This window comes from Mustela nigripes, chromosome 9 (assembly GCF_022355385.1).
Source record: "Mustela nigripes isolate SB6536 chromosome 9, MUSNIG.SB6536, whole genome shotgun sequence".
NCBI classification, from domain to species: domain Eukaryota; kingdom Metazoa; phylum Chordata; class Mammalia; order Carnivora; family Mustelidae; genus Mustela; species Mustela nigripes.
Window position 1 is genome coordinate 38,428,025 of NC_081565.1, and position 24,919 is coordinate 38,452,943.

The window sequence follows — 24,919 nt, forward strand, 5'->3', positions numbered from 1 at the left end:
GCAGGCTCCCTGCGGAGCAAGGAGCCCGATGTGGGACTCGATCCCAGGACGCTGGGATCATGACCTGAGCCGAAGGCAGCTGCTTAACCAACTGAGCCACCCAGGCGTCCCGATGATATTGAATTTTTAATTTTGGTGTTTACATACTCACTGCTGGTAAATAGACATATACCTGATTTTTGTATGTTTTTCTTATATCTTGTAACCTTGCTGAACTCATTTACTTGTCTGTGCTTTTTTTTTTTTTTTTCCTCATGTATTCCTTTACATGTCCTATGTAGATAATCCTGTCATCTGTAAACACTTTTATTTATTTATTTCTGATCTGCATGCCTTTTACTTCTTTTTCTTGCCTTGGTGCACTGGTTAGAACTTCCAGCACAATGTTAAAAGTGGTAAGAGCAGACATCCTTGATGCGTTCTCAATCTTAGGAGGAAAACATTCTGTCATTCACTGTGAAGTATAATGTTAGCTGCAAGTTTTCTTGAAGATGCTCTTTTTCAAGTTGAGGAGCTACCCCGCTGTTCCTACTTTCCTGAAAGTTTTTTCTTTCTTTTTAAACATCATTAATGGGTATTGAATTTTATTACTTCTTTTCTCCATCACTGATATAAGTGTTTTTTTTTTTTTCTTCTGTAGTCTGTTAATATGGTAGGTTACTGTGATTGAGTGTCAGATGTTGAAATTCATGGTTAAGGATGATGGTGGAGGCAGTTGCCTCATTAGTTGGCGGGAAGGGTGAAAGTCCCAGCTCCCTGCTTGGCCTTCTGTAACACTCCCCTGGTGGGGTGTTGTGGTTCCTCGATACAGCTCCCAAGCGTGGAATTATGAACTCTCCACCTAGTCTTTGCTTCTGTGACTGGGGGTGGGCCATCAATTTTCTTCCCCCTGGTATTTGGCTGTGATGGAGTGGTTATTATCTGAAAGTCTTAGTCTTGCTCCTGACCTGTTACTTCGGCTGAGAGACCAGGCTTACTTATTTTTTTAATTAACAAAAATTTCACTATACTTGGGGATGTTTCTGGTTTGCCAGCTTCTTCAGTTTGGGATATTGAAGGCAAAAAGAAAACCCAGGGAGCTCACCACTATGTTCTCCCTCAAATTCTGTTGTGCCTTACCTTTTGGAGTCTTCTTGAGTTTGTTGTATATATGATATCCAGAGTTTTTCATTGTACATGGCAGGAGAACTGCTTCTTCTCAGAAGCAGAAGCATGTATTTTTAGATGTTGCTGTATTATATACATTAGATGGAACTAGTCAGGATAAGACATTTATTTACATACTGTAACTCTCCTTCTTCATTGTTCTGGATGATTGAAGTATTAGATGCCTGCGTTAGCAAATGGAATCTTGAGTAAATGTTTTTCATTACTGAAAATGTTGAGTGTTTTGTTTCACATATTTCAAATAAAACAAATATCTGTCTCTGTAATTATCTCTTGTTACCTGTATTTTTTTACTTGTCAGTGAGACTCCAAGGCTGGTCTCTTTGTGGAAGGAATGAAGGTTTAGGGGAGGCATAGCTCTCTTTGTGGGAATTATCCTTGAGGGAATTAGACCTTAAAGATGGTCTCTTGGTGGAACACTAAGGAAGCTTTAGGGAAGGGAGAGGGAGACATTGTGTAGAGTTTATATGTTGAGTGCTTTATACTGATTATCTCATCTAATCATATAGCAGTATTTATTTTCAGCTGGAACTGTGGCTTAGAGGGGTGAAGTAGATGTGTAGGATTGATATTTTAAGCCTGTGTCTCTTTCCTGATAACTTTAGCTATTCCCCTAACTTGCCTTCACCAGGTTGTGAGATCATCACACATTATATGGATGTTTTGCTCTGAGTTTATGTCCTGTCTATTTTTGAAGGATACACTGTAGATAAGACAGTGTGGTAGAGATAAGATGTATGATTAGATCTGCCTGCTAACTTCCACAACTGTCATATGCACTTTATAAAATGACATCCAACAAATGGAATATGACAGCTCTCTTTTCTAATATTTCAGCCTAGGCATTTGGATGAATGAAAACACTCTGGAAGATGAGTATGGGTTAAGGATTTTTTGGGAGAAAGAAAAAAATTACCAAAGGATGACAGTGAAAGAACATAGGATAGATAACTTTATGTCTCATTAATGCATCACTAACAGTTCAGCAAAAGAAACATTTTGTTTTTTTAATTTTTATTTTAAAATATTTCTTATTTATTTATTTGACACAGAGAGAGAGAGAGAGAGATCACAAGTAGGCAGAACAGAAGGCGGGGGTGGGGGGGGGAAGCAGGCTCCCCGCCAAACAGAGAGCCCGATGCGGGGCTCAGTTCCAGGACCCTGGGATCATGACCTGAGCTGAAGGCAGAGGCTTAACCCACTGAGCCACCCAGGCGCCCCAGGAAACATTTTAAGCATTAAAAATGAGAGAGTAAATTTTGACACAAATATCATCCAAAGGTACATGTGGCAAATAATGTGAATGGATTAATTTGGTCATATAATTTTGGTTGAAGATAGAAGGAAGTATCACTATAAAGTACAAAAATTATATGATGTGGAACTGAGAAACTGTAATATAGGCTAAAAGACTGTAGTTTCATGAATTAATGTTAATTTTCTGAGATATGACATTGATGTGGATACATAGGAAAATGTCCTTATGTAGATGAAATCTGCTGAAGTATTTCAAAGTCAAATGTCCTAGTGTCTGCCACTTACTTTCAAATTGTTCAGCAAAAACAAGCAGACAAACAAACAAAACCAATCTGAAACCCACTTGGAATGGTTTATTCCCAGGTCCACTCGTCCCTGTCACTACCTTCTCCATCAGGTGTAGTACTTAGGGCCAAAAATACTCTTCGAGATCCACAACAATATTTTAAGTTCTTTTCAAATTAAAAGACAAGAAATGGATTTCGAGGTCAAAAAAATGCTTTGATATATAATGTTAATAATCTCTCTTTATGTGAACATAGCCATAAAATGTAATCTTAATCTGTTTTTATGGAGGAAGAGGCACACAAAAGTGCCTAGGACCCATAAAAGCCATGAAGTGATCTACTTGCCACCAGCAGAATTTAAGCTCTGTAAGGGCAGAGATTAGTGGTCTTCTTCCCTCCTGTATTGAAGACACGGTCAACACAGTGCCTGGTCTAGGGCATAGTCTTAGTTAATACCTGTCGGTTGAGTGAAAGAAACACTCTGACTCGAGTTTTGTGAACTGTTTGAAATACTCTTCTATAAGCCAAATATGCAATATTTTTAGATTACCAAAACATTTTGGATTGTTAACATCTCTCTCCCTCTTCTTGGGTATGGAGAATTGAGAAATGACTGCATCGGAAGGAAAGAGTCCCTGTTACACAATCATTTGCTGACCACCTGCTGTATGGTGGGCAGAGATCTGCGTTCCAGGCACTGTTTTTACCCACTCTGAACCCAATGTGTCTGCTTCTGGAAGGAAAAGACAAGAGAATTTTATCAATATTGGTCTGTGGGTAATTTGCATACAACAGCAACAACATAGTAATAGCCTTTGTCGGCATTTATGTGCCATGCGATGGCATACATTTTAAGCACAAAAAAGTGCTTAAAAGCACTTTTGGGGAATGATCTCTCTTAAATCTGATGAAAGGTCTCGTATACAAACTAACAATACCTCATTTTATAGGTGACCAAGAGCTCTAGCGACTCCCCGAGTAGCACACAGGGAGAAGGTGGCAGGGCCAGAGCTTGAACCCAAGTCAGTGGATTTGGAAGCACGGACTCTTACCTGCCGTCCTCTAATCTGCCTCCCATTTGTGCCTTGTGTGAGCTGCCTGTGAAAACTTGGGGGATTATTTTTGGCTTTTTAAATATTTTGCCCTTGTGTGCAGATCTAATTCTGGATTAAGTGCTTCACCCATAGCCATTATCCGTGGTAATGTCTGGAACTGAGGTATCTGAAAGCATGATCGTGATTCTAAGAACAAGAAGTGCATGTGGGAAAGAAAGCTGTACAGGCTCTTTTACCACAGCCCAGTGCCCTGGAGTCACTGTGCTACTGGGCAAACTATGATGCAGCGCAGGTTACACTGTGGTACCCCCTCCCCTCCACCGCCGCCGAAGGGTGAGCATTGCTGCAAAGTCTCTCATGGACCCATTGGCCGAGCAGTAGCTGGCAGTGGGAGGACTGACTCAGAGGAGGAGAAGGGAGGTGGTGGAGCAGGAGGAGGAGGGGTTGGAGAAGGAAGAGGAGGCGGAGAAGGAGGAAAGGAAGGAGGGAAACTACTGCATTAATGCAGACTGTAGATATTGAGGTCTGTACCAGGGCTATGGCTCTAGGAATAACTCCCGGGGAACAAATGTTAGACACTGTATGTGGCAGCATGATATCTCAATGATGCTAGTGTAACAGAAGTTTTCTTCTCAGAGGCAGGATTAATACAAGACACATGGGCATGGATGATAGGAGTTCAGAGGATGTGGGCTCATCCTGTCTATTTATAGTAGTTCTGGTACCCAATGTGGAAGGATGATTTTTCGCATCAATATCCTGAAGTATACAAGACATCAAGTTCCCGCACTTCATTATTTAGAAATTAAAAAATCAGTTATCAATTTTTAGATTCTTGTAGTGATTTATTTTTTAAGCAGCAGAAAATTTTCAATTTAATTGGAAGAAGTGAGGATTCAAGGACTCTCCTTCTTTCATTTTTTTGTTTGAATTCCCTTGCATATGTGTGTGGATCTGGGGGCCAGTCTGTTCCTAGGTTATGGCCCTGTGGGAGTAGATGATGTGGTGATTTGTTCCAAGAAGCAAATGAGTTGATGGATATGAATTTCGAGCCCCCAGTGCTGAGTGTGCCCTTTGTTTTAGAATAGACAGCAGAGCAGTTTGCACATAGGCTCAGACTTCATAGAGGATTTTGTTTTAATATGAATGTTAAGTTTCATTAGATGTGCCTCCAAATCAGTTTTGCTAGAAATTCACCATTATCTGGACTGTATAATTTTTCTTAAGGTTATAGTAGAGATTTTAGTACAAAGTAACTCTAATTGAGGAAACGACACAATCATAGTATGTACGATACCCAGCCACTAGTGAGTTCTGCAGGCTTAAAAATTGATTCTCATTTTTCTGAAGTAGAAGAACCTCAGGACTCAAGTCAGTATGTCTATGGTCCCAAGGGCCCGTTTCTTTTTTTGGCCCTGATATTCATCATTTCTACAAACTTGTTTTACAAAATAAGACATAAAGTAGTGTGGAAGATTGGATTCATGTCCCCATTTCTTCACTCCCTGCCTGAATTACCATCACTCATCCAGAGCTTTTGTCGTGAGACTTTGCAGAACATATGACCAAGGGGTATGGGAGTCCTTCCCCATCCCATTGGTTTGTGACAGTGTCCAGTTCGCAAAGAGGCTTCGAATACATTCTGTGGTTCTGCTTCTGTCTCTTACATGCTCTCATTGTTTCTAGAAGAACAGATCCCAGGTAGCTGTTGGTCCAAGGGAAATGGAAGATGAGTGGAGCTGACCTGAACCCTGACCTGTGTCCTGAAGCAGAGCTCCCTGACGCTACTCTCAGGTCTGTAAGAAAGCAAATGAATGTTTGTTTTTAAGTCATTACAATTTTGAAATTTTTGTTATACAGCTAATACTGACTTAGTATCAATAGGAATTCCCATGGTTCTTCAGCTGACCTCACTGGGGAAATGCACATGCATAAGTGTGCCAAGTGTTACATCTAATACGTGGGCCTGGACTTGTCAGTTACATCACCACGATCCTCAAATCGAGTCCATTGACCATTTCAAAAAACAGTAACTTGGAAGTGTCTGGACTTTAAACTTGGATCTGAAATACATAACATTTTTTATTATTTTAAGAAACATCAAATAAATATCATAGGAAAAAGAAACTCTGGAATGATCAGGAGGCCAGGAATCTTCGCACTGTATTCACCTTGGTCTACTGGTGGGCATCTCACATAGTGTGGCACAGACAGCACGTGAACCAAGAACAGAGGGTCAGGCCAGTTCTAGTCCAGCCTCCTTGTTGAGACATCTCGGCACTTAACGAACCTCTCTGAGTCACAATTTCCTCGTCTCTTAAACAGGAAAAACAGTTACTGCTCCAGCTACCAGAGTTTTGGGTTTGTTTTTGTGTTTTTGGTGATCACAGCAGGTGGAGCACCTTGAAAACTCTAATGTCAGAGGTGCTAATTCTCATACTTATGTACTTTCAAATATTCAGAAGTAAACGCTGAAGGTGTAACAGTGACTATGGATTAACAAGTTCCTGTTTAGGGAGTTAGGCTAATATATAGGATTTCTAGAACTCTAAATTGATAAAGTTACAGAAGTTAGAAAATCTCCATGGTGAGATATGTCCTGTTGGTAGTCTCTTAGGTGTCTCAGGTGGTTTCTGTAAGAGATTCCTTCCTGAATAATCCTTGAGGTAGGTGTTGGGTGCCAGGTAGGCTACTCAAGACTTCTTTTATTGAGGATGAGGGAGAGGAAGTGCTCTGTATAGGAGTGGGTAGCTCTGGGATTATCATCCAAGTCTGCTTAAACTGCCCTCCCGGTTGCCCATAAAATGCACCTTTTTAATTAATTAAAGGAAGTCACCCTTCAAACCATCAGTAGTAAGTGCATTTGGCAGAATAATTCAATTTTACATTTAAAATATTCTTTGACATGAGGAAATACACACTTCCCGGAAAGTCATTAGTTATGCTATCATTGCCTCTTACCAAGATGTACTTGTGGCTGCTCTAGCAATTTTCCAAAGCACATCTTTGCTTCTCCAATTCAGAAAGGCCATCTAATTCATAGCCCTTTATCGTTAGTAAGATCTGCTTCTCTACAGGTTGTCTTCTTTGCCGAGTATTTTCTTTTGACGATGTTGTTCCTTTCTCCTTGTTCACGTTCTTTAGTCTGTCAGTCAGTTTCCCTCTGATTATTCTCCGTGGACCTTCCCACTAGTACCATTTCTTCTCATACTTTTCTCTGTTGAGATCTAAACCAGTTTCTCCCAGTGACAGAGAGAGTCATCAAAATTTATTAAATCCAAATGATCTGATAAGGTTAATTTGTGTGGAGGCTGCCCAAAAAAGTGGAGGCTGCCCCGGGGGCCAGGCCCACATCACAACACTAAGCTGAGATCAACCTGCACTAATTGGAAAGGAAACACCTGTCCAGGAGACCTAACACACACTGACCCCAGTCCTCCCGCTGAGCTTTAGCTAGCTCCCGTCACCCTAGAAATAGGCCCTGATAGCCTTTTAAGGGAAATCCCTGGCCTCCTAGGCAGTCATGCCCTGTTTCTGTGTTGCTGCTTCTAATGCTCAACAAAACTCGCTCTTACCCCAAATCCCATGGGAAGAGGGCTTTGCTGCGGCTGAGGCCCTGAACTCCCACCCAGTCCTTGGATTCTGTTCCCTTGCATAAAGGACATCAGACTTGTTACAAAATTGTTTTACATTGTCATTTGACAGATTCATTCAGCCAGATCTCAACCAAAGGTAGAAAAAGGTTTCTAAACCACATGATTATTATGATGCATAACTTACATATACTATATCAGAAATATCATTAAATTGCATCTGATTTACTGACTTCATCATTACAGCTACATAACTGAATCTTACTCACTCAGTTCTTTTAACCACACTTAATTTCTAAACTGTCATGCCAAAAAAATGTACTTCCAGGTTTCGATTTCTATAAAATGGTTAAAACCTGAGGGGCAGGAAAAGATGATAAAGATGGCATGTGTAATCAGGATTATTTACAGTGTGAACCTGGTACTTCCACACTCAAAGTTGTATGGATTATTTAACAGTTTCCTCCTCCACTCATCCTCATTCTGAGACCATTGGAGAATTGTCTTCTAGCTCAGTGCTTGTGCTAATTATTGTAAATTTTCTTTCATAGAAAGTGGAAATATTCTTTTGTAGAAAGTAGAAATAATCTAGAAAGTAGAAATAAAAATAATTTGTGTGAGTATCTTACAAAACCAGAAGAAAGGAACAGAAATAGTAAACTTTTAGACTACAGCACTGGAAGGTCTCTTGGAGTATGAGACTGATGCTGTCAGTCCAGTTTCCCCTTCGTGCAAATGAGAAACATGTAAAATTCCAGGGAAATATGTGATGTATTATTGTTGATGCTGAGCCATCAAATAACCGTCAGGGACACATGAAGTCATGGGAAGTTGTGTTTATTACTTGGTGCAATAAGGGGACCCCATGGGCGAGTGTGAACATAAGTTAAGAAGGTGTTGGAAATTTGTGGTAGGGTTTGGCTTTTGGTTATATGAGGGACAAAGGGGTCAAGGAGGCAGGAGTTTGCTGTAGGTGGGTACTATCAGGGGGTGGGAGCTATTCTTTATTGGAGGTCAATAGTTTATACCTCGGGTGTAGGGGTACAGAGTGGTGATAACAGCTGTCCTGATTTATACATCTGGCATTTGTGATAGCTGGGAGAGGGGGATGTCTGGACATTTCTGTGGTTTGCATATTGTTCTTATTTTTGTCTAGGATCGGACATGATTACAAAATGATCTTGTGTTTTTCTCACCCTGTCATATTCCCAGGGTGACCTCTGCTGAACTTGGTGCTCTGTGACATTGTTTACATTCGACAGGAGACGACCACAGGCTAGCTGTAACAGGTTAGCTCCCAGCTGACAACTAGCAAGGCTTCCATATTATTTCTCATTAAGACATTCGAAACAGGAAAAATGGGAATGGCAGTGTCCAAGCTTGAACCTAAATCTCTTGACTTCTAGGACAGGGACCTTTTCATTAATGCATGCCAGACTATGAAAATCTGTAATGTGGGAAAAACAGTAAAGTGGAAATAACACAGAGTTTGGAATTTGATAAAATTATGTCCAAATCTGAGCTCTGTCACTTAATTAATGTCCCCTGAATTTCTGCTTCCTCAGTGAGGCAATTGGATCCCTTCAGATGAGTGTTCTTTCCCAATTCTATTTTATTAATTTTGCAAGAGGGTCCAAAAAAGAGAGTTTTTTTCCAGCTTCAGAACAAATGTATAATAGATGCCAACTTAATATGGAAGCTTAAATTTTACTTTAATCTAAAACAGATGTCCTAATCCTATGGTTTTGAAATCTAAGTCAAAACTGATAAATAGCTAATATTATCTGTCCTTGGATTGAAATAAGGTAGTTTCCTAAATGCTATTTAATGTTAGGGAAAAAAAACAAAAACCACTCAGTATGTTTGTCCTCTTGCCCAACTTTAAGGGCAATTATCAAGAAATCATACCTACGAGGGTTAGAAGGATCGTGCTCTTTTTTGGTCTTATATTGTAGAATATGTTATATCCATCCCTTATAATTCTCAAGTAAAAAGTCCCAAACCTCCTACTTGTTACATATTTCACTTCAACTCTCTCCTTGAAAATTGATCACAAGATTTGTTTTTCTACAGGCTGTTCACAAAGATTATTTTGGGTTTCACGAAAGGACACAATTTTAGCAAAAGAACAAGATATCAAAAATACATCTATAGATGAAATAAGGTTAGAAAGCAATACTTCTTTAATTGCTTTCAAATAAAATGTTCATGTTAGTTAAATTTGTGAATAAAACCATACACATCTCCTGGAAGCCTGAGGTTTACCTTTTGATGTGTTTCATCCTAGCAATGAAATAGAGAAAAGGATTTCAGATTTCAAAGGAAAAATGAATTGGATTAATAAGGAAAATAATACTCAAACAAGTAAAATGGGCAAGTGAAATTTCTTAAATTGCAATTGTTACAACACAAATTCTCTTCCTTTTACTTTAAAAGCAAAGGAGTGTTTTGGGGACACAGCAATTGGTTGTAGAGCTTATAGAGCTCTGAGGAAATATTTGCAAGTATTCACTGGAAAGTTGAGGAGGGGGATATACCCCTACAATTCTCCCAGACGCAGAAATGCTTAATGAGATATACAACAACAGGAAACATGAATATAGAACCAACCTCAGAGGTGAAGAAGAGAAATCCCAAATATCAGATCCCCAGAGGAATTTGAGCTGGAACAATGAGCTAAAACTAAAGTCTGTGGCAGAATGCTGAAGACCCAGGGGAGGAGAATTTGGAACTTCTCTCTGAGGTTGTCTCTTATGAGGAAAAAAAACCACCCCACTGGAGATGTCAGAAAGTACAAGGTTCTTGAGGGAACAAGTCACCCTGGGAAGGCAATGCAGATAACAAATCGGTGTATGAATAGCCCAAGAATTTCCAATAATGAGCAATCTAGAATGGACTAAAAAAAAAAAGTTTTACTAAAGAGTGATCAGAGATGAAAAAAGGATAGGCATCATAAAGTAAGACCAGGACATTAGGAAAAGAGGAAGAGCTTACATAAAAGAACCAAGCAGGAACTGTAGAGATAATAACTAACTAACTAACTAACTAACTAACTAAGACTGTAATTTTAAAAGAAACAGCAATAGCAACAACAATAACTACATATTTGGGAATTTAAAAGCAACATGGGAGGGGCATCTGGGTTAATTAGGCTCAGTCAGTTAAGCTACCAGCTCTTGATTTTGGCCCAGGTCATGATTTCAGAGTCCTGGAATGGAGGTCCGTATTGGGCTCTGTGTTTCGCAGGGAGTCTGCTTGAGCATTCTCTCTCTCCCTCTCCCTCTACCCCCTTCCCCAAATAAATAAATAAATCTTAAAAAAAAAAATAAAAGTGACCTGCGATTAAAATACAGATGTTACTCTTAGGGATAAGGGAAGGAGGGGTCTAAAAGTAGTTGTAATACACCATAATTACAATTAAGCATATGTTAACAATCACAAACAAGTTCAATAACTATCAGTTGTATGGAAAGACAGATTGTTGTGTAGTTATACAATGGTGTATTTAAATGGTGTAGTTAAAAATGAATGAGATAAATATGTCGTAATATGGATAGAATTTAAAAGCATCATTGAGAATGAAAGCAAGTAGCAATGTAATGCGCATTGTATGTTACCATTCACTTCGATTTGGTAAACCCATAATATAGAACAATATGCTCCTGGATGTATACTAAGTAGTTACAATGTAAGAACATGGTGAGAGAGAAAGATTCTGTTTGAACAGTGTTAGCAGTTGCTTCCAGGGAGAGATGAAGAGATCAACTTGGACTACTTTTCAGTTGGAACTCCAACTGCATCTGCAATGTTCTATTTATTTATTTTAGAAACTGAAGCAAAAATAATACAGTGTTGGGGCACCTGGGTGGCTCAGTCGTTAAACGTACGCCTTCGGCTCAGGTCATGATCTCAGGGGTCCTGGGATCGAGCCCACTTTGGGCTCCTTGCTTCAAGGGAAGCCTGCTTCTCCCTCTCCCACTCCCCCTGCTTGTGTTCCCTTTCTCGCTATGTCTCTGTCAAATAAATAAATAAAATCTTAAAAAAAAAAAATAGTGCTTATGTTCCTAGCAGATAGGTAAAGATTTTTTTTTTTGTTTGTTTGTTGTTTTTTTTTTTTTTAAGGTACTTCCTATGCTTTTGGTGTGTTTAAAATTTTTCACAATTACAAATACAGAGACAGAATAAAAAAGGTGAAAGAATGGAACAACCTCCAGGTGAACATGGGGCGTATCAAATCCCCAAACAGTCTCTCTGCTTCCCTAAACGTAAGTGACTCTCTCTGCCGCAAGAACCACATTTTTTAAGCTGAGCGGGGTTGCCAAATAGAAATAAAAGTTCTCCAAGCTCATTCATGGAATCTAAGTATGTGAGAAGAGATCAGGTTTTTCAGGCAAGTTTCTTTGTCTATATTTGCCTGATCAGCCCTCACCTGTGTTAGTCTTATTTAGAGGTTTTTTTCCAATAAAGACAGAAGTGCAAATGAGTGGAAAAATTGATGTGATAATATCTGAGAGGTAGGCTGTTCCTTTGAAGTTCCTCATTCGGTTCTCTTAGTGAAGATGTCTTTCTCTTGACTTCTCATTTTATAGTACAAAGTGGTCAGCGCCAACCGGTAACAGCTAAGGAGCAGTTGCGTAGAGCTCTATGGATCATCATAGAATGAAGCTGTTTGAAGGGTCTATTGTTATTCAGTATCAGTGGGGGGAAAAACGTCAAAATTCAGTGACCAAAGAGGAATAGTATGACACAAAGAAAGCATGTTCCTGTAGTAAGAGAAAATAGAGAATTTGTAATTAAATCATTTTAGTCACTTAATAATTGAAGAGACAAGTTGAACATATCCTGTACTTTTGATGTTAAGTAGGGTTTAACATATTAATTGCCCCAATCTGATGTGAAATAATGCAAATTTAATCCTGCAACTGCTCTTTCCTGTTTACTTTAACTGATGAGTCTTTCATGGTTCTCCAGCATGAGATTTTTCTTTTTGAAATATTTATGGTTGTGTCAAATATGTGTAGATTCCTTCAAAACTATTTCATTTTTAAAAGCAATTAAAAATGAGAGGAAGCCCCATTAAAATTCAGCAATGAAACTTGTCATTAAATGGAAGTGATCTGTGAGCTGAATACCAAAGGATTTGGCAGTTCTAGGTTGCTGACTCTTAGCCTAGGCTAAAGTTGAGTAACAAGGCTTTAGTGGCTGAAAGAGGACTTAAGCTGGAATTCTAAAACACCACCAGGAAATTAGTTTGCATATATGAGAAATGGAATTGGGGTTTTCTTGACATCTTTTGAAATTCAGGTTGATTGAGCCAATGAATGTGAAAAAAGGAAAAAGTTCTTGGGCCTTAGAATGGAGAATAATAGAGTATATATGACAGACGGATTATCTGGGCAACTTCCCACAGGATGATGTTTCCATTTCATTCAGGGATGGGTATTGCAGAGTGAAGCTATTCCAGGCAGAGTAAGTGGAAGAGATCATACCTTTTCTGGAATTAGGATGGGGTAGCCAGAATTGACATACTAAATCCTCTTTAATGTTCTTGTCCAACTCCTAAAACAATGACTTACAGGACTATTCTTAACAGGCAGAATTTAATTACACATTGGACTTTATCTGATCTACATATAAAAATCTCTTTTCCTCTCTTAAATTTCTCTCACAACATCCATCCTTCTAAAAAATGAGGTTTGGATGACCCTGAGGTACTATATGTGACTTCTTTATGGTGGTCTGCTAGGTTCCCTGTTACAACTTTAAGTCATTTATATGCTGGAGAAAGAATCTGTGGCCCTAATTATTGTGGGAACTGGGTAGAGGGTTAGGGTTTGGATGTAAAAACGCTAATTTAAAAAAAAAATAAAAATGCTAATATATAAACCAGCTCTAAAGAGAAGACATGAGGGGATGATATCTCATTTTGGAATCCCAACTATATCAAAATCACTATGTGACTGAGGAGAAATTGTCCAGAAGATACAATTTTGTATGTAAGCTTTTTATATTTAGCTATGAATTGTGCCCCAAATTCCTCTGGTTTCATTGTTGGTGAAATGGGCTGAATGTCAGGCTGAGCTCTAAGGCTTGCTTATTGCTCCATATTACTCTCCTTGGATTTACTCTGACGTTAGCATTTAAAGAAGTGGTGCCTTCAGAACATAAAGCACCATCAGTTGCTGCTAGAGCATAAGGAAAAACCAGCACCACCTAGAGGGAGAATGTCTCTTCTTTTAAAAAGTTCCAGACTTGAATGTGGAAGGGTTAGTGTAAGTGACTAATATATGAAGACTCTCATTCTTACGTCAGAGGGAAAAGATGAGGAAAACCCAACATTATTCCTCATTTCACACATATTTATAGAGGTGATATAATGTGTAAGACAGTTTTTAGGCACTGTGGTCCATACAAGTGTAAGGGTCTCTACCATTGAGAAATTACCATGTTGTAAAGATTAGAGAATATCAAGATTTTTAGGAGGTCAGTATTTAATAAGCTTCAAGATTTTTAGGAGGTCAGTATTTTATAAGCTTTTCCCAAACCAAGGTTTGAACCAGTCAGGAGAGACAAAGTTGGCACGATGGTAAGATCAAAATTGATCTACCGTGGTGCCATACCAGTGTTGGTGTGGTAGAACTGATGAAAAAATGTGGCTTAGGTGTGAGGCAACAATGGTGTCCTCCAAGGTACAACCTCCCCATGCTCTGCAAAGAGGGTAGCCCCTGAAAATCTTCAGTTAGAAGAGCAGATCTCAGGCTGTGCTTTCTGTAGAGCTGATTCTCAGGAAGGAAACTGGTATCTGCCGATTGGATGGGGGCCCCAAAATGTGGGGTGATGATCGGGTGGAAGACAGGTGCTGGTCGTGAAAGGATTCACCCAAAGTGAAACAAAGGAGCTAGAAATTTACTGAGGGAGCAAGGGAGCTGTAGAAGGAAGAGCAAAGGAGGGGCTGTGTGTGATGAGGCAGTGGGTGGGGTTGTTTTTAAAGAGGGGTGGTGAGGGGCACCTGGGTGGTAAAGTCTGGCTCTTGGTTTTGGCTCAGGTCATGATCTCATGGTCATGAGACTGAGCCCTGCCTCAGGCTCATACTCAGCGTGGAGTCTGCTTGATACCTTTCCCTCTGCCCCTTCTGCTCATGCTCTGTCTCTGTCTCTCTCTAAAATAAATAAATAAATCTAAACAACAACAAAAACAAAAACTCCCCAAAATTGAAGAGATAGGGTGAGGAGGTATGGGAACATATGGAATTCTCCATTTTTCTGTAACTGTGCCTAGTTGAAAGTAGCCCATTGGTCATTTAGGGCCTATGGATATTTTAAGGTGGGTTGCCTGATGGACGTACATGTATTCAGCCAGAAGATCACCGTGGGCCCTTTCTGCATTCCATTGCTCAAGCTTTTGTTTGCCTAAAAGAGGCCTCTACAGAAACTGTATATCCATTTAATTATTCTAAATTTACCAACCAGATTAATTCTCTTAGCATAGAATATGTTATCAGGAAATCTTTCTAACATGATCTTCTGGATTTTATCTTTAGGGTCTCCTAGGCAAGAGATAGGAAATCAATGAACTGTGGGTCTGCCTCCCAATTTTATTGTTTAACATCCTTTTGCCTTTGTTTTTCTGGTTTATGTGATCCTACCAGGTTGTGCTCTCCCATCAGATCAATATCTAATCCAGGCCTTGATGCTACACATTATTACCCTTCATGGCTTCCATTTAATATTGAAGATATTTCATCTTTAGTATCCTAATCCCATAAACTTTTTGGTCATGATCTCAATTTTGTCACTCTACTTTCAGGAGCAATCTTTTATTGCAATCCTGACTCAGGAATACTTTGAGTATTTTACCCTGCTCTTCGCATGGATTCACCTTCTGTGACTTTCATGGGATGCTTCTAAATAGTTTTCTGGATCCTGGCTATCTCTGGAGGAGTCCTTTCAGTGTTCTCTGATATCTTTCCTCTCTCTTCCTTTGCTAGATTTCCATGCTAAGCATCCTTTCTGATGTAGTAAGAATTGAAGCAATTAAACAGTCCCCTCTTTAAACATGGCTTCTGAAACTTGTCTGCATGTTGGCATGACCTATTAGGTTTAAAAACACTGATACCAGATTCCACCCCCAGAGATCATGATTGATTTGGTCTGAGGTGCAAGCCCCCAGTAATTCCAGGGTCAGTATGTTTTAAAACCACTGAACTAAAACGTGTCCCCTTTTTCTGATATTTTAAGAGCAGTTAGGGTTGCCTGGGTGGCTTAGTCAGTTAGGTGTCTGCATTCGGCTCAGGTCATGATCTCAGGGTCCTGGGGTTGAGCCCCCAGTCGGGCTCTCTACTCAGCGGGGAGTGTGTTTGTCCCTCTCCCACTGCCCCTCCCCCTGCATATGCACGTGAGCACTCTCTCTCTCTCCCAATAAATAAATAAATATAAATAAAATCTTCAAAAAAAAAAAAGAGCAGTTAGACTCTTGGATTGTATGCCCATGTATTCTAATATCTAAGTTTTGCTTTCTTCCATGTCTGTTTAGTTACTATTTCAGCCATCCTCTTAAGGAATTCTTTCTCTTGCTTCTGCTTAACCAGAACACCTTTATTGGATTTTCAGTCTTCAGTTGTTCCTATTAAATAGGAAGTCTGAAGCACTCCAAGAAGTTGCTATATTTTCTTTATAATAAGGATTCTGTATCTTTTTAGTTAGTATGTAACAAAATCGACTCCTCTTCTCTGGATGAAACTCAGTTTGGTTCTAAAATCCAAATCTAGTTTCATACCTTATGGGGAGGTGGCTCTTGGCCCTGTGGGCAAGTTTCATGAATTTAAGGTCAGTTGCTCCATAGTTTCTTCTGATTCCTGAATGAAGAATGGAATTTGGGGTTGAGGACCAGTCCCTTACTGTCTACCCAAACATGGTACTAACCTGTAGTTAAACCCTAATTCATGCTCCACAGAACTATCCTGTATAACAGATCTGTCTGCAAAACAGTAAAATACAATAATTTTGCCCATTCATTGATGCTTTAGGACGGTTTACCCAACACAGTATTGCACTCAACATGGGGCCCAGCCATTCTTGAAATTTAAGGTCAGACTGCGGTAGCCTCCTCCTGAGTCCGTCATGGCAGGTGTCTGGATGTGTTGCTACGGCCTGGTGCCTGCAGCTCAGCCTTTACCCTAGAGCCACTTACCTGTGTCTGAAGGTGTCATAAACTTTGATGACCCAGTGAGGTTCATGTGCCACATGATAATCACTTACTAATGCCTAAGTCTTAAAGCTGTCCATTCAGAACATATCAGCTAAAAACAAAGCAAAACGAAATGAAACAAAACCATACCCATGCATGACACAATACAGGCTGCTGAAACCAAATGTTTCTTGTTTCAAACATAGAAACACTCTTCTCGTAGGCCACAGCAGATGCTTCACTCTCCAGGTATTCTTTTACTACCCAAATTCCACTCTTTATTTCTCATGGTTCTTGAATTAGGCATTAGAAGGACAATTCGTAACAGCTCCTTTCTTTGTTCAATCAGAGACAAAAGAATTATGGAGAATGAGATTAAAATACCAGCTTGTTACTAATAGGGCTTTTGGAAAATATATTTTCACTATATGACAATAATGGTCTTTTTAAAGTTGGATCCCAGAATTAGGTAGGTTTACTTAATCACAGACAACCTTAAAAAAACACATACACAGGCAACTCTTGAGGAGTAACAGGGCCAACTTATAAAACAGAAGGGTTGCACAATCAGACCATAATGTGTGCTTCTGGAAGTTAGGCTTGCCCGACTTCAGTTTCATGTCACATTCATCAGGAACCTACTCTTTCCTCCAAGAGTACTCCACCAAAGAGGTCCCCAATATGGGAACTGGTAGCCAGCAGACAGGAGGCTCCCTTGTTTGAAAGAGATGAGACAGAAACACAAATGTCTGATACACCAGCAACATTTGAGTGACCCATTAAAATAGACTCAGCAGCCTCAGTCCTAGGAAGAAAGACTCACTGTGAAAGACAACTCTTGTAATAGATCTTAGATGGTAGGAAACATGACATGTAATGGGAATTATAGACGCATCCTTGGCAGGAACATTGTAAGAGTAAGATGGAAAAGTTGAAGACAGAGTGAGTCATCTCAAGTCTATCATCCTAATTTAAGCTTCACTGTTCCCTCGTTAATTAGCTTATTTTGTCCTGTTTTTCAAGTTAATCCTATTTAGCATTTTTCTTTTTCTTTTTTTTTTTAAAGATTTAATTTTTTTTTGGACAGAGATCACAAGTAGGCAGAGAGGCAGGCAGAGAGAGAGTGGGGGGGGGGGGAGCAGGCTTCCCGCTAAGTGGAGAGCCTGATGTGGAGCTTGATCCTAGGACACTGGGATAATGACCTGAGCCGAAGGCAGAGGCTTAAACCCACTGAGCCACCCAGGCTATTTAACATTTTGTAAAACATCTCTTATATAACCTCTCTATGGCTTTTAGAGTGCACAAATGATGTAGGACTGGTTCTCAGCACCTCTAACCCAACATATTTTCTGGCTCCTCCTCTTATAAGTATCATATTCGGGGCACTTATTTTGTGGCCTAAAGGGAATGAACTCTGCCCACTGTTCAAGGTAACAATCCTGTCAGTGACCTGCTGGAACATCCAGTTTTCCTGTGGAATCAGGTGGTAGGTGGTGGTAGCATTAAGAGGAAGACTGTGGGGAGCCTGGGCGCCTCAGTCACTTAAGTATCTGCCTTCAGCTCGGATCATGATCCTGGGGTCCTGGGATCCAGTTCTGTGTCAGGGTCCCTGCTCAACAGGAATCCTGCTTCTCCCTCTGCCTCCTTCTCTCTCTCTGTCGCTCATGAATAAATAAATACAACATTTTTTTTTTTTTTAAAGAGAGCGAGCAGGACTGCAAGTTTATCTTGAAAATCTATCCTCTTGCCTAGGAATAGAGGAAAAATTGGTCTGATAGGCTTCCATTTATGGGAAAACATCCATTCCAGTCTTCACCACCCTCCCATGAAAGGAAGCACAATTACTTGTTTGTGTTATCCTTAATGCACAAATTGTTATATAAACACACCAATGCATAACTGGTAAACATATAATCAGGTTATTTTAGACACCACACACTCAAATACTTAGAATTTTAGTTCCCCTTACAATCTTTAGTTAGCTAGCTGTCAGAGAATAGAGAAATCTAGAATTATGAATTATGCAGATTTAATACATGAAAAATTCATCTCAAGTGAGAGTAAGGAGGTGAACATAGTAGAATGCTAATAATCTTCAATGGTAATGTCTTTATTCTTAAAAATGACTCTCATTGTCAAGTCTGGCCTAAATCTTGGTCTCCATAGCTCTGTACTTTTAACAACTAGAAGTACCTGGCTGCAGAATTTAGGATATCACTTAAACCAGACCTTTGTGACTTAAAATGGAGATGGCCATGTGGGTAATCAGGCCTTGATGGTTGTAGTTCTGCTAACTGATCTGCCAGTATTCCCCTTTTACCTCTCATTCTCAAACTTTGGTCTCTGTGTAGGACCCACTCTTCTGAGGGGCGGACCCATTTTGCACTCACTCATCTTCCTCCTCACAAGACCTTCTGAGGCCTTAATCTTGGTCCTGTTTTAAACACAGGGAAACGTCTTCTTAGGGACTGTCATGACGATTCCATGAGATGTAATGCCGGTGACACCATCCAGGCCCCAGGGACTCTGATTCTAAGCATTGCCACGCTTCCTTCCCCTCTTAGGCATTTACCGGGGGAAGGCCGGCTGGGCTACTTATCATCCCAAGGATCTAAGTCATTTGGTGACAGACCTGTTCAGCCCTCTGCTGTAGCCTTTAAAAGCTCCAAAAAGGTAGCCAGTACAGGGGATGTCCTAGCCAAATGCGCTGTAGCCCTTACAGAAACTAACATAATGTTGGTGATCCCCCCCGAGTGATCACAGGACTCCCCAATAGAACTTCAGGGCATGCAAAAATTTCCGTGAAGCTGGAACAAAACTATGTATTTTATATACCTGTTTCCTGCGTTTTCATCTCTTGACCAACTATGAGATGCTTAGTGTTGTGGGTTTTTTGTTTGTTTCTTTTTGTTTGTTTGTTTTTGTTTTTTCCTGTTTTGCCCTACCTGGCTGTTTTGCACTGTTTTCATCTACTATATACATATATCCAGTGGCTAACTATATTAACTCTGGCACTTACTGGTCAGCTGAGTGACCTTCAGCAAGTTACTTAGTCTCTTTCAATCTTAGCTCATTTGAAAATACAGTAGTAGTCTAATATCTTAAAGAACAAATAAGTTAAAATAAAATGATATATCTAAAGCAACAGTTTTCAAACATTTTCAACTCAAAACACCTTTAGCTCTTAAAAATTACCGAAGATTTCAAAAAGCTTTTAATTTATGAGTTATATATCGACATTTAGTGTATTAGAAATTCAAATTGAGAAATATTTCTGTAGTATTGATTTTAAAGTAGCAATAATAAACCCTTTATGTTTTACCAAAAAATAAGATACTTTTAATTAAATAACTGTTTATAAAAGGTTTAGAGAGTGGCATTATCTTATATTTTGCTAATCTCTTTAATGTCTTTGAGACAGCTGGGTTATCATGTGTACCCTGTACATCTGATCTATTGCTATATTTTTTTTGGTTGAAGTACATGAAGAAAATGTGGCCTTACACAGATTCATAGTCGGGAAAGAGAAGACTATTCTTACAGCCTTTTTCAATAATTGTGGATATTTTCCTTTGATATTCACCCAAACTCAGCAAGTGGTAGTTTATAAGTAGGTTTGTTATAGTCTGGAATCTTAAACCGTTTCAGTGAACACTCTGGCTTGTGTAATATTATAACCCATTGGTCTGCTTGCCACTTCGAGTGGATCTTTCCCCCACATATAATCTTAAGCAGTGTGCATGGATCATTTGGAAAATACTGGCTTACTGAGTAATACAGGTCGTCGTCTTTTTTTTTTTAAAATTAAAGATTTTATTTATTTATTTGACAGACAAAGATCACAAGTAGGCAGAGAGGCAGGCAGAGAGAGAGAGGGAAGCAGGCGCCCTGCTGAGTAGAGAGCCCGATGCGGGGCTCGATCCCAGGACCCTGAGATCATGATCCAAGCCGAAGGCAGAGGCTTAACCCACTGAGCCACCCAGATGCCCCGTAGTATAGGTCTTCTAAATGTTGACACATTTTATCACCAGATATAAACAGAAATCACATTTGTTAACTCATCACCTATTGTATCAAAAAAAAATCTTTTAAGTATTGGAAAACTGTCAAGCTTGTGGTGGTAAATACAAGTCTTCAAAATTCGAATTTCATTTGAAAGTTCAAATTTGATCAGTGACCACAACTATTATCATTTGTTTTTCTTGGGGTGACAGGTTTACTTTGTTCATTTTCAAGAAGATATCTACCAAATACCCAAGCCTAAAAAGCACTGTCTGTCAGCTGTTCTTCCAAGAAAACATTGTGTTCCATGAGAAAAGGGGCGAGTGTGGCATATAACTCAGATAATCATACACCTTCCCTCCAGACAACCATGATGCTTTTGGTCTCAGCAGATGGGTTTTATGTGTACTTTCTGTTTAATCATAAAGAAGATTAGAGATGAGCATTCATAGAGGTAAAATTTAGTAAAACTAATAGTTTTTACTACTTCATTAAAAACCATCTTAAGTGAGGCTGGCTTTATTTATTCATTTATTTTTCCCTACATGCAAGTTCATGTAGGAAATGTTCCTGTTCCTCATGTAGGAACATGTAGGCAGTGAAAATTATAGTTAGGACTGATAACATTTTTATTTTGATGCCACTGCCTTGATTCATATGTAGGTGCCATGAATTTTTCCTAGGATAAATTTTTCATTATCTGTAGAAATGCCAATGCAATGAAGAAAGACATGGAACTTCTTAGCATTATTACAAAATTAGGTTTGACTTTGCAGACTCCCTGAAAGGATCCTAAGGATGCTAGGAAGTTCTTGAGCCATGCTTTGAACTGCTAACGTATGTTTTAGATATTATATGATGTGATACAGAGTGAGCTATCAGTAAGGAAGATCGATTTCATTATTATAATGTGAGTATTTTATAATGTGAGTGTGTATGTTGATGGCACATTATTGTGGCAGGTTTATGCAAGTTGTCGAATTGATGGCACATTATTGTGGCAGGTTTATGCGAAATACCCTCTTTGCAAGCTTCTTGGTTTTAATGGTTTTAACCTCTTTCTTTGTTTCCCTAGTCTAAGGGCTGTTTGATTCTCCGTGGGTGGCAGAAATCAGACACCAAACTTGTTGGGGTGGGAAACCATGAGTAGTTTCATAGCCCACCCTCCCCTGAGGTAAACAATGATCTGAGTTTCGAGAAGACAAATTATTCCCTTAATCCAATCAGTCATTACAGATGTTATTTAAACAGTCTGAGCCTCTTCTACAATTAATATGATTCAATTTACCAAAATAATTTTTTAAAAAATGCTGTCAGAATCACAATGCTATTTTTAGAAATAGGAAATACTACCCCCCCTTACATAATGATGCCTGAGGATGATTATAAACATTCACCATTCACAGGTAATAGTTAAATTAGGCAGAAATGTGTATTTGTTCCAAAACAATTGAACAAAGGAAACTGAGAGAAACACAAAGTGTTTCATCACATGAAGACATTTTCTCTGGCTTCCTAACAGGGCAATTTAATTCTGAAGGATTGCATGTATTGATTGAAGTACTGGCCCCTCGATACTTAACAGATGAATGAAACCAATGAAAAGGGCACTTACTGTTCACATTTCCCAATGTGAAAGAACAAGTATTAATAAAGGGAGAGGGTTAATTTTAGAAAATGACACCTCCTCCAAAAGATTGCATGTATTGAAACCGTTTCAAAAAATAGAGTCGTAGGTTATTAGCCTAAAACAATACATGGATTAAAAGAGAACGAGTCCAGAGAGAGCAGCTTCCGGAGAAAATGCCTCCAGATGCTGTTCTGGATGGAGATGACCGGCTTGGCTGCCTGAAGCGGAGCTGGGCCTTAGGGAGCGTCTAATCTGGGAAGAGGCTATTGTTGGGTTGTGGAAGAGCGAAAATCTCTGCTTTTCACTTTTAAGTTCTTCTGCTGCTTCTACTCACTCTCCACATTTCTAGTCTGCCTTTCTCTTTAGCTGGTCCAGATTTTTGTATACCAAGGACTGTTGAAATGGCGCCTGCAAGGGACGCCACCTTGAACAGTGGGAGGCATCGTCTCCTCAGGGAGTTTATATCTGAAATTTATTCATTAAAAGAGTAACTGCAGATAAAGTGCAATCTCTTAGTATATGTGCTGCCGAAGCGAGCACAAAGTGCAATCTCTTAAAAGAAATTTCTGGTATCTCTGACATATAGAAAAAATCATCTTGTGGTGTGTTAAGTGACTGGCTAAGGAGATGAGTTAGGGAGAAGAGGTATTAACACTTTTTTAGATTGTCAAATTCTTTGGGCAATGAGCTAGGTTTTACAAACATCAGTGATTTTTTTAATCTTTACAGAAATCCCACAATAACATCCATGTTCAAAAGGGTGAGAAGACTGAGCCTCAGGGAGGATAGCAAATCCAAGGTTGTACAGATTTCTATAAACTGGCTTAATCCATTTGGTCTATCATAACTATTAGGTTCTTCTTGATAGATCATGGTAGCTTCTGTCAAAGCAAAAATTGCATGGGACAGTATGAAACAGGCAAGGAAGATTTTATTTGAGGCTGTTACGACAGTTGGTGGGAGACTACAGTTATGTGTGGGTTCATCTCCACTGTAACAGAGAGCTGGGGTAGGAAGGACAATCTTAGGTTATCTGGGTTTGCTAATTGCCTTTATCCAAAGGAAAAACTGCCTTGTATCTTCGCAAAAAGAGATAATTTTAAAACTTGGAGAAAGCTGCCTGCCAAAATTAGGTTCATGTCCTTCCACAGACACTAGGAGATGGGGCATTATTCTCCTTAATGATTCTATTTCAGAAGGATGGCATTCAGGTTTTTAAGAAAGACATTCCTGGATTGCAAAACTGGTGAGAGGCTTTTAAAAAGATTTATATAACAGAAGTAATGAGGAAGAATTTACAGTTAGGGCTGTTTTGTTTTGTTTTTAAAGATTTTATTTTTTTTTAAAGTAATCTCTAAACTGATTACGGGACTTGAACTTACAACCCCAAGATCAAGAGCTGCGTGCTCCTCTGACTGAGCCAGCCAGGCACCTCTACAGTTAGAGCTTTCTTGAAGTAAATGCTCTAAGAAAAGGGAAGGTTGGGTGTCTATTGGCAGGAAGAAGCCTATCTAAAATTTCCTCAGGCTAAAAGAAAATTAAGGTCTTGATCTTGGTCAGTTCTCCCTTTTGTTCTAGGGAAACCAGGCATTCTACTGAACAACTTAAGAAAGGTAGCCTTTCTGTTTTATTAAAGCAGATTTGTCAGGGCGCCTGGGTGGCCCTGCGCTTTAAGCGTCTGCCTTCCGCTCAGGTCACAATCCCAGAGTCCCTGGATGGAGCCCCGCATCAGGCTCCCTGCTCAGCAGGGATTCTGCTTCTCCTTCTACCCTTCACCCTGCTTATGCTCTCTCTCTCACTCTCTTCTCTGTCTCTCAAATACATACATAAATACATAAAATCTTAAAAAAAAAAAAGCAGATTTGCATTAATGAAGGACTAGTTGAACCATCTACTGAGACTCGGCAGGAGATGGTATTTTCCGGAAGCTGTGAACAATTGGGTATTTAATAAAAGGGAGTTCCTATGGAAATAAGAAGGAGAATAAACATTAATGGCTAGAACAGACCATAAACCTAGTCCCGAGTCCAGAAAGTAGTCAATCAAGAAGATTCCTAGACTTTGGGCTTGACATATCTGTAGATGATGCAGTGAGGATGGCAATGGCAAAATGACAGATTTTTCAGTTTGCAGTTGGAACATTTTGGTGATGGTATAGACATCAGAGAGGTTCTGGTGGGATTCACCACAGCCTTAGTTATTTTCTAGAAGAGCATCAAAGATGCAGCATTTCTAATGAACTTTCTCAGTGGCCCATATAGCTGCGCCTTGAGGCATGAAGGCTGACACAGGATCTGCCGAGTGATGAGCTGCTTTAGAGTCTGTATCAAGTCATCTGGCTTCAACTCATGGGGATTCTTAAGAGCGCAGGGGAAAGGCCAGCTAGAAGACAAATATAATAGAGCAGGGATCTGGGCCGTCGGATTTTAATTCTCAATGACTCCCAAGTCAGAAACCAGTTTTTCCCTCCCCCCAGCAACCCTCAGTTTGTTTTGTGAGATTGAGAGTCACTTATGGTTTGTCTCCCTTCCAATCCCATCTTGTTTCATTTATTCTTCTCCTACCCCGTTAATCCCCCATGTTGCATCTTTACTTCCTCATATTAGGGAGATCATATGATAGTTGTCTTTCTCTGATTGACTTATTTCGCTAAGCATGATACCCTCTAGTTCCATCTACGTCGTCACAAATGGCAAGATTTCATTTCTTTTGATGGCTGCATAATATTCCATTGTGTATATA

The 24,919-nt window shown here is 39.5% G+C and overlaps 1 long non-coding RNA gene across 1 annotated transcript in view; it reads left to right on the top strand.

The window, feature by feature from the left end:
• The window catches only part of LOC132025100 (uncharacterized), a 104,122-nt gene that overhangs the window by 27,719 nt on the left and 51,484 nt on the right, over positions 1 to 24,919 (top strand). The window contains exon 2 of the long non-coding RNA XR_009406414.1: positions 5,453 to 5,560. This is a non-coding gene — a long non-coding RNA (uncharacterized LOC132025100). The remainder of the gene's footprint in view (positions 1 to 5,452; positions 5,561 to 24,919) is intronic.